This window comes from Rhinolophus hipposideros (assembly GCF_964194185.1).
Source record: "Rhinolophus hipposideros genome assembly, chromosome: X".
Taxonomy (NCBI): Eukaryota; Metazoa; Chordata; class Mammalia; order Chiroptera; family Rhinolophidae; genus Rhinolophus; species Rhinolophus hipposideros.
Window position 1 is genome coordinate 85318589 of NC_138046.1, and position 14841 is coordinate 85333429.

Genomic DNA, 14841 nt, shown 5'->3' on the forward strand with positions numbered 1-14841 from the left:
TGGCCAGTTCTGATCCTGCGCGCCGGGGCGCCGTGAGGTCCTTGCCAGTCGCCCTGCAGCCTTGTGCCTGAGGGTCCCTTCTGCACCGCGTTTGCAATGTCCGCTAGCGTCCCCGCACTGTGACGTCCACGTCCTGTCGCCCGACTGACACAGCGGAGCCTCCGCCCTCGTGCGGAACCTGTAGCACTGCCCTAGTCATCCTCCTCCCGCCCGGCCCACTCAGCTTCTGCCTTCAACTGGCAGGTCCTGAGACACCCTCCTCCTCCTCCTCCCCCTGTCCCTCCCCATTCCCCTCCGCCTCTGCTCCCCCTCCCTCCTCCCTTCTTCCTCCTCCTCCTCCTCTTCCTCCTCTTCCCCCCCCTGGCTTTCAGGAAACCTCCAGGGGACCTCAGGCCCAGGAGCCTCGTCCTTGCATAATCGGAGCCTCTCTGTCCTCAGAGCTGTTATACCTATATATAGCTTCCTGATGCTGCACCCCCTGCCCAAGGCATTTCCCTGGGCATCAGAGAATCCACCCCACGCCCTGCCTATCACAGGTCCCCAGACACAGACACACACACAAATGAACACATGATGTCCCTTTGTAGCCTTCCCTGTCTCATGTCCTCAACATCTTTTCCTAGGAGTCCTGCTCCCTCACTCTAATGGCTCTGCTTACACAGCCTTCCACTTCTGGGGGTGTCCTGTGTGTACCCGCAGCTTTCGCCATCTTCCATCAGGCCCCTTCTTACCCAGCTTACTAAGTGCTATAATCTCCCCATCAGGCACCCTTCTCTAGCTGTTTTCTCCCAGTCCATACTCTCCTGCTCTATCCCAATAAGGGACACATCCGTTTCTGTGAGACCCTGAGCACTGATAACAAAACTAGAAACTTTACTGAATTGTTTATCTTAAATCCATGATCGGGAGAACACTGCTTCTCACTTTCCATCTCAGGCTACCTACACAGCAGCCTGGTTCACTAGGGACCTGCTTCCACTCCAATGACCTCTATTAATAATTCATGGAGAAGGCATATACACAATGGAACATAACTCGGCTATAAGCAAAGATGAGCTACTTCCACTGGGAACAGATAACAGATAACACGACCGAGCTTGAGAGAAATAAGTCAGACAGAGAAACTCGAGAAGTATGCGACTTCACTCATATGTGGGATATAAAAGTGAAAGCTAAAAACAATCAAGACAAAGAAAGAAAAAGACATATATCCACACAACAGTTTCATGGTTACCAGAAGGTAAGGAAGCAGGCTGGTAGAAGAGGGTAAAGGGGGTCATATATATGATGATGGAAGGAGAACTGATTCGCGGTGGTAAACTCACAATACAACATGTACATATTATTATACAATTGTGCACTTGAAAGCTGATTTTAACACCCAATGTCATAACAAGACATTTAACAAAACTTATTTAATAATTAACAATCAGTGTCTGACTACCATGCTCTTTTTGTAATCATTCCTATTCTTTCAAACCATAGAGTTTTATTAAATTCTAAGCATTTACACAACGGTGACACACCCTTTTGAATTTTCACCTTCATCCTCACTGGCTTTTGATGTAGTGAAAGGGTTGCTCAATACTATGGTGTTCAAATTTCCTGGTAAGCATATGTAATATTTACTTTACTTGAAACCAAAAATATTTAAAAATTGCACTAGAAAAAATGGTAGAAACTCAGTGAAATTAAAATTCATTATTTAATATAATGTACAACATTTATGTACCTTTAGGAGATCGAGAATGGGGGGGGCGGGGAGCGAGCGAAGAAAAGTTATCAACAGCAGAAACGAAAGCGGTGATTTTCCTACAGACCCAGCAAAATTGAAAGGGGCAATATGATAATACAACATTCAACTCCACATTTATACATGGAACATCTTAGAAGAAATGGATCGATTTCCCATAAACCATGAACTACAAAAACTCACCCAGGTGTGAATAGTCCAATATATTTTAAAGAAATGATTTAGGTAGTTAAAAACCTTGGGGGGGAAAAGCCAGAGAGTAAATACCAGAAGCAAACAATTCATGGGATTTAAATCTGGCACCATTCTGAGAAGTGTGATGAAATCTCAGGCCATCGACTCTGACCCCACCCACGTGAATCATCCCTTTGTCCAGTTCTAAAAGGATGCTTGGACTGGAAGCACCTACAATCACTTAGTGGTCCTCTGGGTTATCAGACTGACTGTTGACGTATTACAGTGCTTGTGTGCAAGTGACCCTTATTTTAATTAACAACGACCCCAAATCGGAAGAGCAGGGTTGCTGACAAACCAGATATGCCAAACGGAAGCTGTAAAGTGCATGTATGTATAGGAGAAACATAGTATGTAGGCTTCGGTGCTACCTGTGGTTTCAGGCATCCACTAGGGGTCTCGGAATATACTCCCCATGGATAAGGGGAACTAGTGTAACTCACAGAATATAGTGAAAACAATCACTTACGAAATCAAAATGTTCCATTAGAAAATATCTATAACATACAAACAAAGCTGTAAAGGAGGTACCAAAGAACAAACAGAGAAGAGACACAGAAAAAAAGAATAGGATAATGCAGATTGGAGTCTACCTACATCAATAAGATCATTAAATGTGAGCAGATTAAACCATCCAGTCAAAACGCAGACATTGACAGACTGGATTTGAAAAAGCAAGATGAAAGTACATGCCGGCTATGGGAGATACAGTTTAGATTCCAAGATACAAACAGATCACCAGTGAAATAGGGGAGAAGGTATATCAAACAACCAGCAACCCCAAGAAAACTTCAGGGGGCATCCTCATATCAGGCATTTAAATTTTAATGTTAAAGATATATTTATAACATGACCCAGCAAATCTCCTAGAGGATCCTTTCCAAGAGAAACGAAAAACATATGTCCATACAGAGACCGGTACTCAAACATTCATAGAAACTTTGTTCATAAGAGTCAAAAGTAGAAACAATCCAAATTGACAAATACTGGTAAATGGATCAAAGAAAAATACACGAAGGAATACAACAAACTAATGATAAAGGGGACCATACATCAGACACACATAACCGTGATAGACATTCGTGCCCCCAATCAGGGAGCATCGAAATATACCAAGCGACTACTAACAGTACTGAACGGAGAAACTGACCAAAACACAATTATACTAGAGGACGTAAACACATCACTGACAGCTATGGATAGATCATCCAAACAGAAACCAAACAAAGAACTAGCAGCCCTAAATGACACATTAGATGAAATGGACATAATTGACATTTACAGATCAATTCATCGTAGAACACCAGACTGCACATTTTTTTCTAATGTACACGGACCATTCTCAAGGATAGACCACATATAGGGTCAGAAAACTAGCCTCAGAAAATTTAAGAAGATTGAAATCATACCAAACATATTCTCTGATGACAAGGCTCTGAAATTGGATATCAACTGCAAAAAGAAAGCAAGAGAAACCACAAATGTGTGGACATTAAACAACATAGTTCTAAAGAACAATCGGGTCAAAGAAGAAATAAGAGGAGAGCTCAAAAGATACAAACAAACAAATGAGAATGAAAACACATCCTAAGAAAATTTTTATGACGCAGGAAAACCAGTTCTAAGAGGGAAATGCACTTTTAAGAGGTGAGCAATCCCTCACCTGGGTATCTACACCCAAAATCTGAAAACATTTATCTATAAAGACAAGTGTGCTTCAATGTTCATTGCAGCTTTATTTACAGTGGCCAAGACGTGGAAACAATCAAAGTGTCCTTTGATAGGTGAATGGATAAAGAAGTTGTGCTATATACATATATACAATGGAATACTCTTCGGCAGTAAGTAAAGATGAAATAGGACCATTTGCAACAACATGCGTGGATCTTGAGATTATAATCCTAAGTGAAATAAGATAGAAAAAGTAGAGAACCATTTGATTTCACTGATATGTGGTACACAAAACTGAAAACAACAAAAGAACAATACATATACATGAAGGAACAAAAACACATAAACAGACAATGGTTTACGGGGTACCGAAGGTAAGGGGGGAGGGTGCTCTCACAGAGGGTAAATGGGGTCTAATATATGGTGATGGAAAGAGAAGTGACTCTGGGTGGTGAACACACAAGGTGAGATACAGATAATGAATTACAGAATTGTACACCTGAAATCTATGTAACAATTGTCACCCCAAGAAACTTTAATTGAAGAAAAAACTTACAGATGATACATATTAATAATATCCGAGAGCCGAAAAACGTTGTCTACACTCTTTCAAGTGGGAGCCCCTTCAAGGTATTTCCGGAATCCTTCTGATATGTCCCCATCATTCCTTGAATTTAGGCTCATTATTCACACCACAAATTGAGCCGGATTCCTGTATCCTTTCCCTCCCCCAGTCCAGGCACCAGTCTTTGGTGGAGAATGGTATTTAGAAACCAGGATCTGGTGCCTACATGTGATTACTGCCATTGGATTGTGGGGGTACCCAAAACTGTTGGAATACACGTATGTACGCACTCAGGCACACACACGGGTATACATAGGTACATCTGTATCTATCACCTAATAGAATATGTACGTATATTGAAAACCACGAGTTCCATAGAGGCCTCCAATTCCAGCATAACATCTCAGAGTTTGTTCTAGGTTTCTTTATTTCCACATGAGATGCTCCCCTTTCTAAAGTGAGTGTCGTGGCTCCCATATCCTGATTTATTTACTGATGTGATGACACCCAATGTGTACGAGGTAGGACAATTAAAAATTCCTCAACTTTTGCAACGATGTGGCGAAAATTTTTTTGATATCAGCGGGATTATTCACTATGAATCTATACCAACTGCACAAACAGTTTACCAAGTCTGCTATTTGGAAGTGCTGAAAAGGCTGCAAGAACTTTTCACCAACAATTCATGGCTCTTGCATCAGGACAATGCACCAGCCCACAGGGCACTGTCTGTGAGGGAGTTTTCAGCCAGTGAATAAGTAACTGTATTGGAATGCACTCCCTCCTCACCTGGCGTGGCCCCCAGTGACTTCTTTCATTACCTGAAGATAAACGAAATACTAAAAAGACGACATTTTGATGACATAGGACATCAAGGGTAATATGATGACAGCTCCGTTGGCCACTCTAGAAAAAGAGTTCCAAATTGCTTTGAAGGCTGGACTAGGCACTGGCATCTGAGCATTGCTTCCTTACGGAAGTATTTCGAAGGTGACCGTAGTGATAATCAGTGATGAGGTACTTAGCACTTTTTCTAGGATGAGTTCGCGAACTTAACTGGCACACGTAGTATATGGCATCCTTCCCAAACAGAGGCCAGCCTCACATGCTGTGCTCAAGTATCCCCTGCCCGTGACCTCCCTCCACAACTTACTCAGCATTGAATCCCGGATCCATGTAGCCTCTCCCACCCAACCCCCAGGGACAGCCTCCTACTGGCCTGGGGCTCTGTCCCCCACTGCACCCTATCCTTGGGTGTGGATGCCCTCCTCAGTCTGCCTGAGCTCTGACTCCCCTAGCTGGGAAGCACCTAGAAGCATTCGCTTGCCTTCCTCTGCAGCACCTCACGTGACAGCTTGAGGACTGAACTCCTCTGGCACAAAAGAGAAGGGAAGTGAAAGAATGGTCAAGGCAGAGGAAAAGGTGAACATACCCAACACAATCACTTAATTAAGGTGAATGCAGCCGAATCCAGGCAATACTATGAAACCTGAGGGATTAAGCTCACTCTTCTGCAGCCTCCCCTTCCGGTCTGTCTCCTCTGACTGAGTTCCTGTTTCATTATGAAGGTATTGCCTTCCATCAACAATAGAAACATTAGAGGCAGCCAGATGGCTCCACAGGTTAGAGTCCAAACTAGGATCAACAGGGTTGGCGGTGCCAGTCCCACAGGGGCCAGTGAGCAACGCTGTGCACACCAAGATTGAAGACAATGAGCTGTCTTTGAGATTCCAGAGGGGCGCTGGATGGCTCACTTGCTTACAGCCTGAACTCTCAGCAACAAGGTTGCCAGTACAATACCCTCATGGGATGGTGGGCTGCACCCCCTGCAATTAAAGATTGAAAATGGCAATTGGACTTGGAGCTGAGCTGCGCCCTCCACAACTAGAGTCAAGGACAACGACCTGGAGCTGAGGACCCCGGAATACATACTGTTCCCCAATATTCCCCAATTCAAAAAAAAAAAAAGGAAGAATGGTACAGGGACTTCATTAAAAAACAGTAGAAATACTACCATGGGCGTGATGCCTGGATTGTCATTTATATCAGCTGGATGGCCCACATTCACTGTGGATGGTGTCAGCCCTGCAGCTCTGACACTCAGAGCCTCTGTTTTCCATGACAGAGTCAAATACTTCACCCCTCTTTTAGCACTTTCAGATGTGAGGGGGAGAACAGCCTCAGGCCACTATTGCAGCCTCAGGACTTTCCTCTGGAAAAGAGGTTGACCTCACCTCCCTCACAAGTGGGAAGGGAAATACAGAGCGCAACACCGGACACCTTTCATGAGCGCTGTGTGCCAAACCCAGTGATGAGGGCTTTACGAACACCCCAGGATTCCCTGACACCCAGGAACACACCGAGTGGATTTCCGCCTCAGCACTGTTGCACTTGCTGTTCCTTCTGCCTGGCATGCTCTTCCCTCAGGTAATGTACGGCCTGCTCCCTCCCTTCCTCCAGGCCTCTGCTCACTCATCACTTTTCAGGGAGACCTTCTCTGATCACGCTCAATACACTGAGAACATTCTCCCCTCATAGCCTTGCCCGGAACCCGTTATTTTCAGTCTCCACTGGACTTGCCAGTCCCAGATATGTTATACTTGTACTGAGCAACTCTATGAGTCAGACATTCCATCAATGTAGTTCTCTGTTGTATCCCATCTCCTAGAACGCTGCTCAGATACATACTGTACCAGGGACTCAGAAATTTCTTGTGGAAAACTGAGTGGGACCCAGACTCTTTACACACATTGCTAAGATGTACACTGTCTTCCAACATGGGAATTGGCCCCATTTATTGGTTATGATGCATATCAAGTCTAAAGGACACAAGTGACTTGCCCAAGGACACACAACCAAGACGTGGGGCTCCAGGCTTTGGAATCCCATCTGACAGGTTCCAAATCCCTCAGGTCCTACACAGAGACCTCACACCCGAGAAGGTAAGAGATCTCACCAGACACACAAACCCCAAACACCTCACATACCCAGAGACACCAAACACAGCTCAGTCAACAAAACCTAAAACAGATTCCAAACGTCTCTGCACAGGGAGGTCACCGCTTGTGTCACACACTCCCAGACACAGCAGAGGCCACACACACTGTGACAGCGCCCACCCCGCAGACCAAGGTCCTCATCCCAGGAAACAAATTAAAACTGCTGATACCTCTCACCCTGCAGGTAGGCTCCCAAAGCTCCCAGGCACGAGCCGACTGATTACAAGGGCTCCGAAAGCAGGAAGACAGAAGCTCAATTAACTCCGAAACACCCCATAACCTTAGGATAACGTCCCCATACGGATCAGAGAACCTACACCCTGGACACAGACCCCAAAACAGCCCCCCTACTTCCTACCTTAAGAGAAAGCCTCCGCCCACCCCACTCAGTTCAGAGAGATCACAGCTCCAGACCCAGCATCACAAAGTGCTGGGAGCCCTCATTCCCGGGGTGCGGTCCCACACACAGATCTCCACCCGGGACACAGACGCCGGGAACCACAGAAAATGCTGAGCCAGGTACACGTGTGTAGGCCCACGAGGCCCACGGGGCACACGAGGCCGCAGAGACCTTTAGTCCGTGGCACAGAATCCGCTCAGATAAAACCTCCCATTCGCGCACAATCCCTCAAAGGCTCACAGGGAGCCAGTGTACCCACAGAGCACCTGTGAGGTGGCAGCTCGCCATACACATCCCCAAATGCCTGACACTTCACTTCCCAGGCAGGGACACCAAGGAGCGCAGACACCGCTCCCTGGACCTTAACTGCCTGCGTGTGAGAGTCTCTCCGATGCCGTGCCAATCGCGCCACACTAGGCTGGTGACTGACATAGGGCTAAACGACAGTAAGGAGCTCACGTGAAGACAGCGCCGTCACCCGCGATCGCAGCGTGGGGCACTGACTCCACGCCAGCGACTGCGCGGAACTCACCACTGCCAGGGGCGGCATCGCCAGGCCTGTCCGGACGCTCAGGCGCTGAGGAGTCCAACTCGGAGAAACTTCTACGCTCTGAAAATACACGCGCGCGCGCGAACACGCGGGCACACACACGCCTCACCCTCAGCTCCAGCTTGTAGTAGGCGACATCCCACACAGATGGCCACGGGCACGGGGCCGCCAGACTGCGAGGCCAAGATGACAGGCCCAGCGGGAGCCAACCCGCGCCCAGGGAAGGCTTCTGGGAGGGTTTATTCCGTCAATCTCCCCGCGACCAATCAGCGCACAGCATGGACCTGGGAGCAGTTCCTTTATCCTCCCCACCCCCCACCCGCAATCTCTCCACCCAGGGTCTTCCAGCTGGATGCGACCACGTGACAAGGGACGGGTGCATCTCGGGAATTGACAGTGAGGGCCGCTACCTCACACCCCGAGGCCACTCGGTGTCCAGCGGGTCGGGAGAATGGAGACCTCCGAGTCTACTGGGCCCGGCCGCTGTATACACACCCTCAGTGTGCTCACACACACAGTGGGGTTTTCCCAAACGCCCTCCCCAGTGGTACCTCCCGGAATACAGAGGCGCCCCTCCAGACCTGTGTGGTTTGTGCCTGGCAGCACCTGCTCCCTCGCGGGCGCCCCTTGGCGGTGGGAACCGGAACTGGCTCATCCATTCGGATGCACATGGACCATTCTAGGCTGGTCCCCAAAGGGTGGGAAGGCAAAGGCAGGATGAAAACCCCATTTCGCTGCACTCTTGCATTCTTGGGACCGTCTTAGTGACCTGAAATGTACCTCCCTGCAGTGGCCACTCTGATACCGGGGAGCCGTACAAGCTTTTCTCTGCGGAGGATTGTGCTGGCTTCTGTCTCCTGGGTAACTGCAGAATGCATCTAGTGGGGCAACCGCGCCACAGTCCCGCAAGGGCAGGAGGGCTAGACCTCCCGACTGGGGTTAGAAGGCCTGGTGTGGGACAGGCTGCAGTCCTTGACTGTCAGCAATAGGTGAGAGGGATGGCGGGTCATCTGGTTTTGTTAGGGAAGGGGCCATCTCCCAGGGGCCAATGGACAGGTTAGGTTACATACAGACCAGGTGCTTCGTCACAATCCTGTCTCGCTTGGAAATGTTACCTAGTAGACTCCTCGGCCTGTCTAACTATGCCTCTTGCCACCACTTTGCACTTGTTTGTTTATTCCCTGATTCACTGGGTAAAGAATGAAGAGCTTAAGGCTTAATCAAGAAAGGAAATTACTTACCTGAGTGAAAGGAGTTGCAGCCCTGGAAACACACAACTACTTAGAAATGCAAACTGCTCTCCAGAGAGACAAAGAAACGTTGTGATTGTAAACGCGAAAACCACAAAGTGTAATTCTCTCATGCAAATGAAGGACTGCTGGCTAATTTAGCAAGGGTTGGTTAGTTCCAAGGAGCAAAGGAGGAACTCAAAACTCCAAGATGGGGGTAAAGTTTATATGTGTCCACACAGCAGTTGTTGTTCCCGGATATTGATGGCTGACCTGGGACTGAGTTCTCTCAGGTTCGCAACTTCAGAGCTGCTCTGAGACTGAGGCACCAGCTGTGCATAGGCCCCACTTTCCCCAAAAGCCTCCAACTCTATTTTATGTGTCTCTCTTTGTAATGTTTATTCCAACTCTTTTTTTTCCATGATCACGTTTTGTCTCTCCAAATTAAGTGTCAGGTACTGTAATGGGAGGTAGGAATGCAGTCGTAGGAAAAGAGAATAAACAACATCTTACCTTTAGGTAGCTTACTGTGGGGACAGAGCCCCAGAAAGCAGTTTCCAGGCTCTCGGACTCATATAGAAAGGTGCTGGCTCGGGTAGTAAATGGCCATCAACTGTGATCAGATGGCCATCAGCTGTGGCTAGTTGGCCATCAGGTATAACCCGGAAGCCATTGGCCACTAATATAACTGGTGTGGCCACGCTAGCAGAAAAAATGGGGGCTACGGAAAAAATGGGGGCTAGCAAGAGTGGATTGCAGACAGGCGGAATCCGCCGGCGAGAATGTAGTGAAATGACTCCGCTACTTATGGCTCCATGGGTGTTCCTTTTTGGCCTCACCATTTCCAGCGTTCTTATGTGGGGAACGGGCCCAGAGACCCCGCCGGACGCCCCGCACGACACTTACAGTGTAGTGGGATCATGTAGCAGAGAAATCTCTCTAATTTGTCAGCTGTTGGTAATGGCTGTGATTAAAATTGAATGTGAATAAAGAAATTAAAGGCGTGAATATTGCCAGAGAGAGTGGTGCGGAGAAAATTTCCCATGTACATGACATTTGACCAGAAAGGCAAGGAGACGGATATGTGGGTGAAAAACATCCTAGATACCGGTCAGACCAGTGGAAAGGTGTGGGAGTGGAACTCAGGCTACAGTGCATGAGGAACCGGGTGGCTGGCACAGCGTGACCTATGGAGACACAGGACATGAGTTCAGGGAGGTAACGGACAACACATCACATAGTGTTATCTGGGCTGTTGAACAAGTGGCGTGGAAGTTGACTTCCTCTCAGCGATTAACGGGAGGGTTCTTAGCACAGAAGACTCATGATTCTGTCAGAAGTCAGAGGTCTAGTTCAGCAAATGGAAGGGGAGGACCTCCCGGTTTGCCCCACGAAAATCCCTTCCCCAGGCTCTTGACATCTGACCGTGCCTTCCCTGGACAATCCTGTGCACTCAGGGGGACTGTTGTAATTGGTCCCCACTGAGATACACACAGAAGAATGATATCTTTAGGAGAAGAGGAGCAAGGGCCCTCTTGGTGTAGGTGAGGTCACGCCCAGGCCAGGGTATGAGAGGGAGCAGAAAGAGGGTGCCACTGAACCTCATAGCACAACTAGTACCCAAGGCCACTGTACTAAGAGCAGAAATTATAGCAGCCCAACGTACTTCACAGAAAGAAACACACGAACGCATCTAACATTGGAGACAAAGAAACATGTTCCACATGAAAAAAAGAACAACGTTCCAGAAAAAGTACTAAATGAAATGGAGATAACCTATGTGTCAGATGCAGATTTCCAAATACTGGTTATAAGGATGCTCAATGATCTCAGGGAAAACTTCAACAGAGAGTCAGGAAGCATCAAAATGGACATGAAAACCATGAAAAGTATGAGTGAGAAATAAAGGACATAATGACGGAAGTGAAGAATATATTTCAGGCAATCATCAGTAGACTAGACGAAGCCCAGGATGCAGCCAGCGATGTAGAAGATAAGGTAGTACAAAATACCCAAGGGACAAAGAGAGAATCCTAAAAGAAGCAAGAGAAGAGCATTTAGTTAGCAATAACGGAGCCCCCATAAGACTGGTAGCTCATTTCTCAGCAGAAACTGCAGGCAAGAAGGGATTGGCAGGAAATATTTCATGTGATGAAAAGCAAGGAACTACAACCAAGATTACTCTACCCAGCAAAGTTATCCTTTAGAATTGTAGGGTTGATAAGGAGCTACCCAGACACGAAAAAGCTGAAGGAGTTCATCACCACCAAACCAGTATCATAGGGAATATTAGAGGAACTTCTTGAAGTCGGGACGGGGGTTAAGGATAGGTGAAAGGTGGAGGGATTAAGAAGTTCAAATTGATTGCTTCACAGTAGTCATGGGAATGTAGGGTATAGCATAAGGCATATAGTGAATAATATTGTAATAACTAGTTATGGTGCCAGATAGGTACTAGATCTCTCAGGGTGTAGACCGTAAAGGGATCGGGGGTGAAAAAGATATTGAGAAATATGAATTGGTAGTTAATACATATAATCAACAATGTTGTAAATCACGGAAGGTGACAGATGGGCACTGGACTTTTCAGGGTAATCACGTCATAGACTGTGTACATGCCTGAATAATGCGTAATACACCGGAAGCTGAGGTAAAAAATGTTGACTGTAAACTCTAACTAAATATATGGGTATATATAGTCACAGGATATGGAGTACAACATAGGGAAATAGTCGGTGGCATTATAACAGCTACATAACATGTCAGAGGGGTAGTAGCTTGTGGCAGAGGAGTTATAACTTTGTGAGGGGTGTAAATTTCTAACTATTATGTTGCTTCGCATGCCTGAAAGTAATAAAAAAAACTTTAAGAACAACAAAAAAGGATCTATGATACTCTCAGGAGGAGGAGGAAGGGCCTTCACGGCGTACATGTGTTCACACCCAGGCCGGTGTGTGAGAGGGACACAGAAACTGGGACAGAGAAGTCAGAAAGAAAGAGAGAGCATTCCAGAGACAGAAACAGATTATTACTGTCAAGTCACCGTTCCCATTGAATTAGTCACCACCTCTGGGCCCACAGCGCTGCTATTGGATGATGTGCCTGTCTTTCCAGGGAAAGGACGGCCCTCCCCAGGGACAGTGTCTAGGGAATGACTCAGCTGCCCATGGCCTGTGCCTCAGTCACGCTGTCTTGACAATCATCAGCACCTCTGCCCCTGAGGAGAAGGACATGGTGTAGTTATGGGGAGCATCGTATTGTAAACAGGGTCCCCGACACCCACTCAAGCTCTTGACCACCCTCCTGCTGATCTCCATGCCAACGCCATGATTAAATGGGGGAAGGGACCTGTACATTAGCAGTGCACCTTGTGGAAGTGCATGAATGTGAGGTATTTCCCCTCCTGCATGCGTGTTTCCTGTCTACCTTCCACCACCATCTCCACAGGTAATGTGAGGATTCTATTCCGTATACCTAGTACCAAGCCCGCGGGGAGAGCAAGAGGCAGAGAGTCAGAATTCTGACAGTGGGTCAGTCCCAGAGTCCTTGTGACCCTGAGCAAACCTCTCCTGTTCCACTTCCTTGGCTCCCCCACCTGTCCTGGGCTGTGCTGAGCCTTCCCCTGCCTCCTCCAAGGAGACCCCGTTACTACCACTTACTCCCTCCTCAAAAGCTGACACCTTCTGTGCACACTGGGCCCAGGCCCCTGTTCTTAAGTATTCGGGCCAATTTCCTGAGTTAATATGTGGCCATAGGTTTGTCTCATGGCCCTGAGCAAAGGTGGGGTGATGTCAGCAGTTACTACTCTTATCAGTATGGTCACCATGTGCTCCTCGAGCTGCACATGCCAGAGGACTGCCCTCCCTGAGGAGGGGCACCCTGACATTTCATCTCTGTGGCACCAGGGCAGGGATGGGAGAAACCTCAGCAAAGGTGAAATCACACACCTAGCTAGAGCTCATAGTAAGCAAGGTCCGTCCTGCTTTGGTCTCACAGAGATCCCGGGATGCAGTTCCATGAACAGCTTAGAGACCAACGCTCTGGACCAAGAAAGACTCCTCTGCAGAGTTCAGGGACCTCACACGCTGGGACAGACCCACCAACGTTTCAGAGACCTTCACCGGAGACGCAGTCACACGTGAGGACATAGACACCAGCAGCTCAGGGAAGTGCGACCCTAGCTCGCAGCTCCCCTTCACTCAGAGGCCTCACAGGCCTCCCTGGACAGCCTACAGGCTGCACCCTGGAACACAGAGCCACAAATCTTCAGCTCAGGGCTGCCATGTGGCCAGTGACACTGAGTTTCTGGGTACCGAGCCCCTTGTGTTATTAATGCCCCTTGCATTTTTGGCAGTGAGAATGAAATCATTTAATTGTTAATTAGCATATAGATATTGGCTTTCACTAAATGTTTGAACTGCTTCAGGTGTCACAGCTTATAATCAAAGATGAGGAAAGTATGTTCGTGTACTAGATTAATGGGAGATGATTTCATAATTTACAGAACTCTCTACGTATTCTGCCGTAACCTGAAACTAATGCAAAATAATAATGAATGTAAACTGAATTTGAAAAAACCTTCCCCCTGTCGTAGCCACACATCCTATGATACTTTGTTACGGCAGCCCCAGCTGACGAATAATACAAATGGGTACATCTGTAGACACCGATATTGAAAGAGATCCAAACTACAGAATAATACAGTAAAAACAATAGTTAAGGAACAGTATGCAGAACATAATACTACAGATGCCAAAAGAAACGATGATAAATTGTTGGTTGAAAAAATAAAAACGAACGAATGTTAGTCATGTTCTGAAGGACTACATGTAAAGCAAGTTCCAGGAGAAATGTTTCAAATACACTTTGCTTGAGATTCTCAAAAACTCTACCAGGGTAACCACACAGCAACGACAGCCTAATCAAGGCGGTACTCATTGTCTGGTTTCTGCTGTTTGCTTGAAAGATAACATCACTGACTCACAATGATGAGACAGTCCACAGCATCCTGATTCTTCTCCCCAGCAACCCGTGTTGTCATAATGGCATTTTGTGTTGCTGATGTCCTGTTTGTTTGCAATCAGGAGGAGACAACGTCTGGGTCCGGAGCAGAAATTATGAGTTAGGTTTGATGTAAGAAAGAATACCTGCAAGGTACCTGTGACCAGCTTCTGATGCCCAGGAGTCTGATATGAATAAGTGTCACACAGACTTCTCTCTCAGTTCCCCGGAGGTGCCCATCGTCTACTGTCTACTCCCTAGCTGCAAAAACACTCTCTTCAATTGCGATTTGGGAGAAGTATTTGAGAACTCTACCTGTCCAGTCCTTTCATTTGGCCAAATCGAGTAACAATTTCTCTATCGCCAAGCACTGGTGTCTCACTCTTTTGGCTTTACCTACACAACTGGCACACGAAAGGGGATTTGGGGAGATGATTCT

At 47.1% G+C, this 14841-nt stretch overlaps 1 protein-coding gene across 8 annotated transcripts in view; it reads right to left on the minus strand.

Moving 5' to 3' along the window:
• LOC308495459 (P antigen family member 3-like) overlaps positions 1 to 8390 on the minus strand; it is a gene marked incomplete at its 3' end in the record, with an annotated part of 37507 nt that extends 29117 nt beyond the window's left edge. For 5 of the 8 annotated variants that reach the window (XM_081043703.1, XM_081043710.1, XM_081043704.1 and 2 more), the window contains exon 1: positions 8155 to 8390. The remainder of the gene's footprint in view (positions 1 to 8154) is intronic. The other 3 variants (XM_081043715.1, XM_081043713.1, XM_081043711.1) reach the window with 2 other exon arrangements.
• Between the last annotated feature and the right edge of the window lie 6451 nt (positions 8391 to 14841).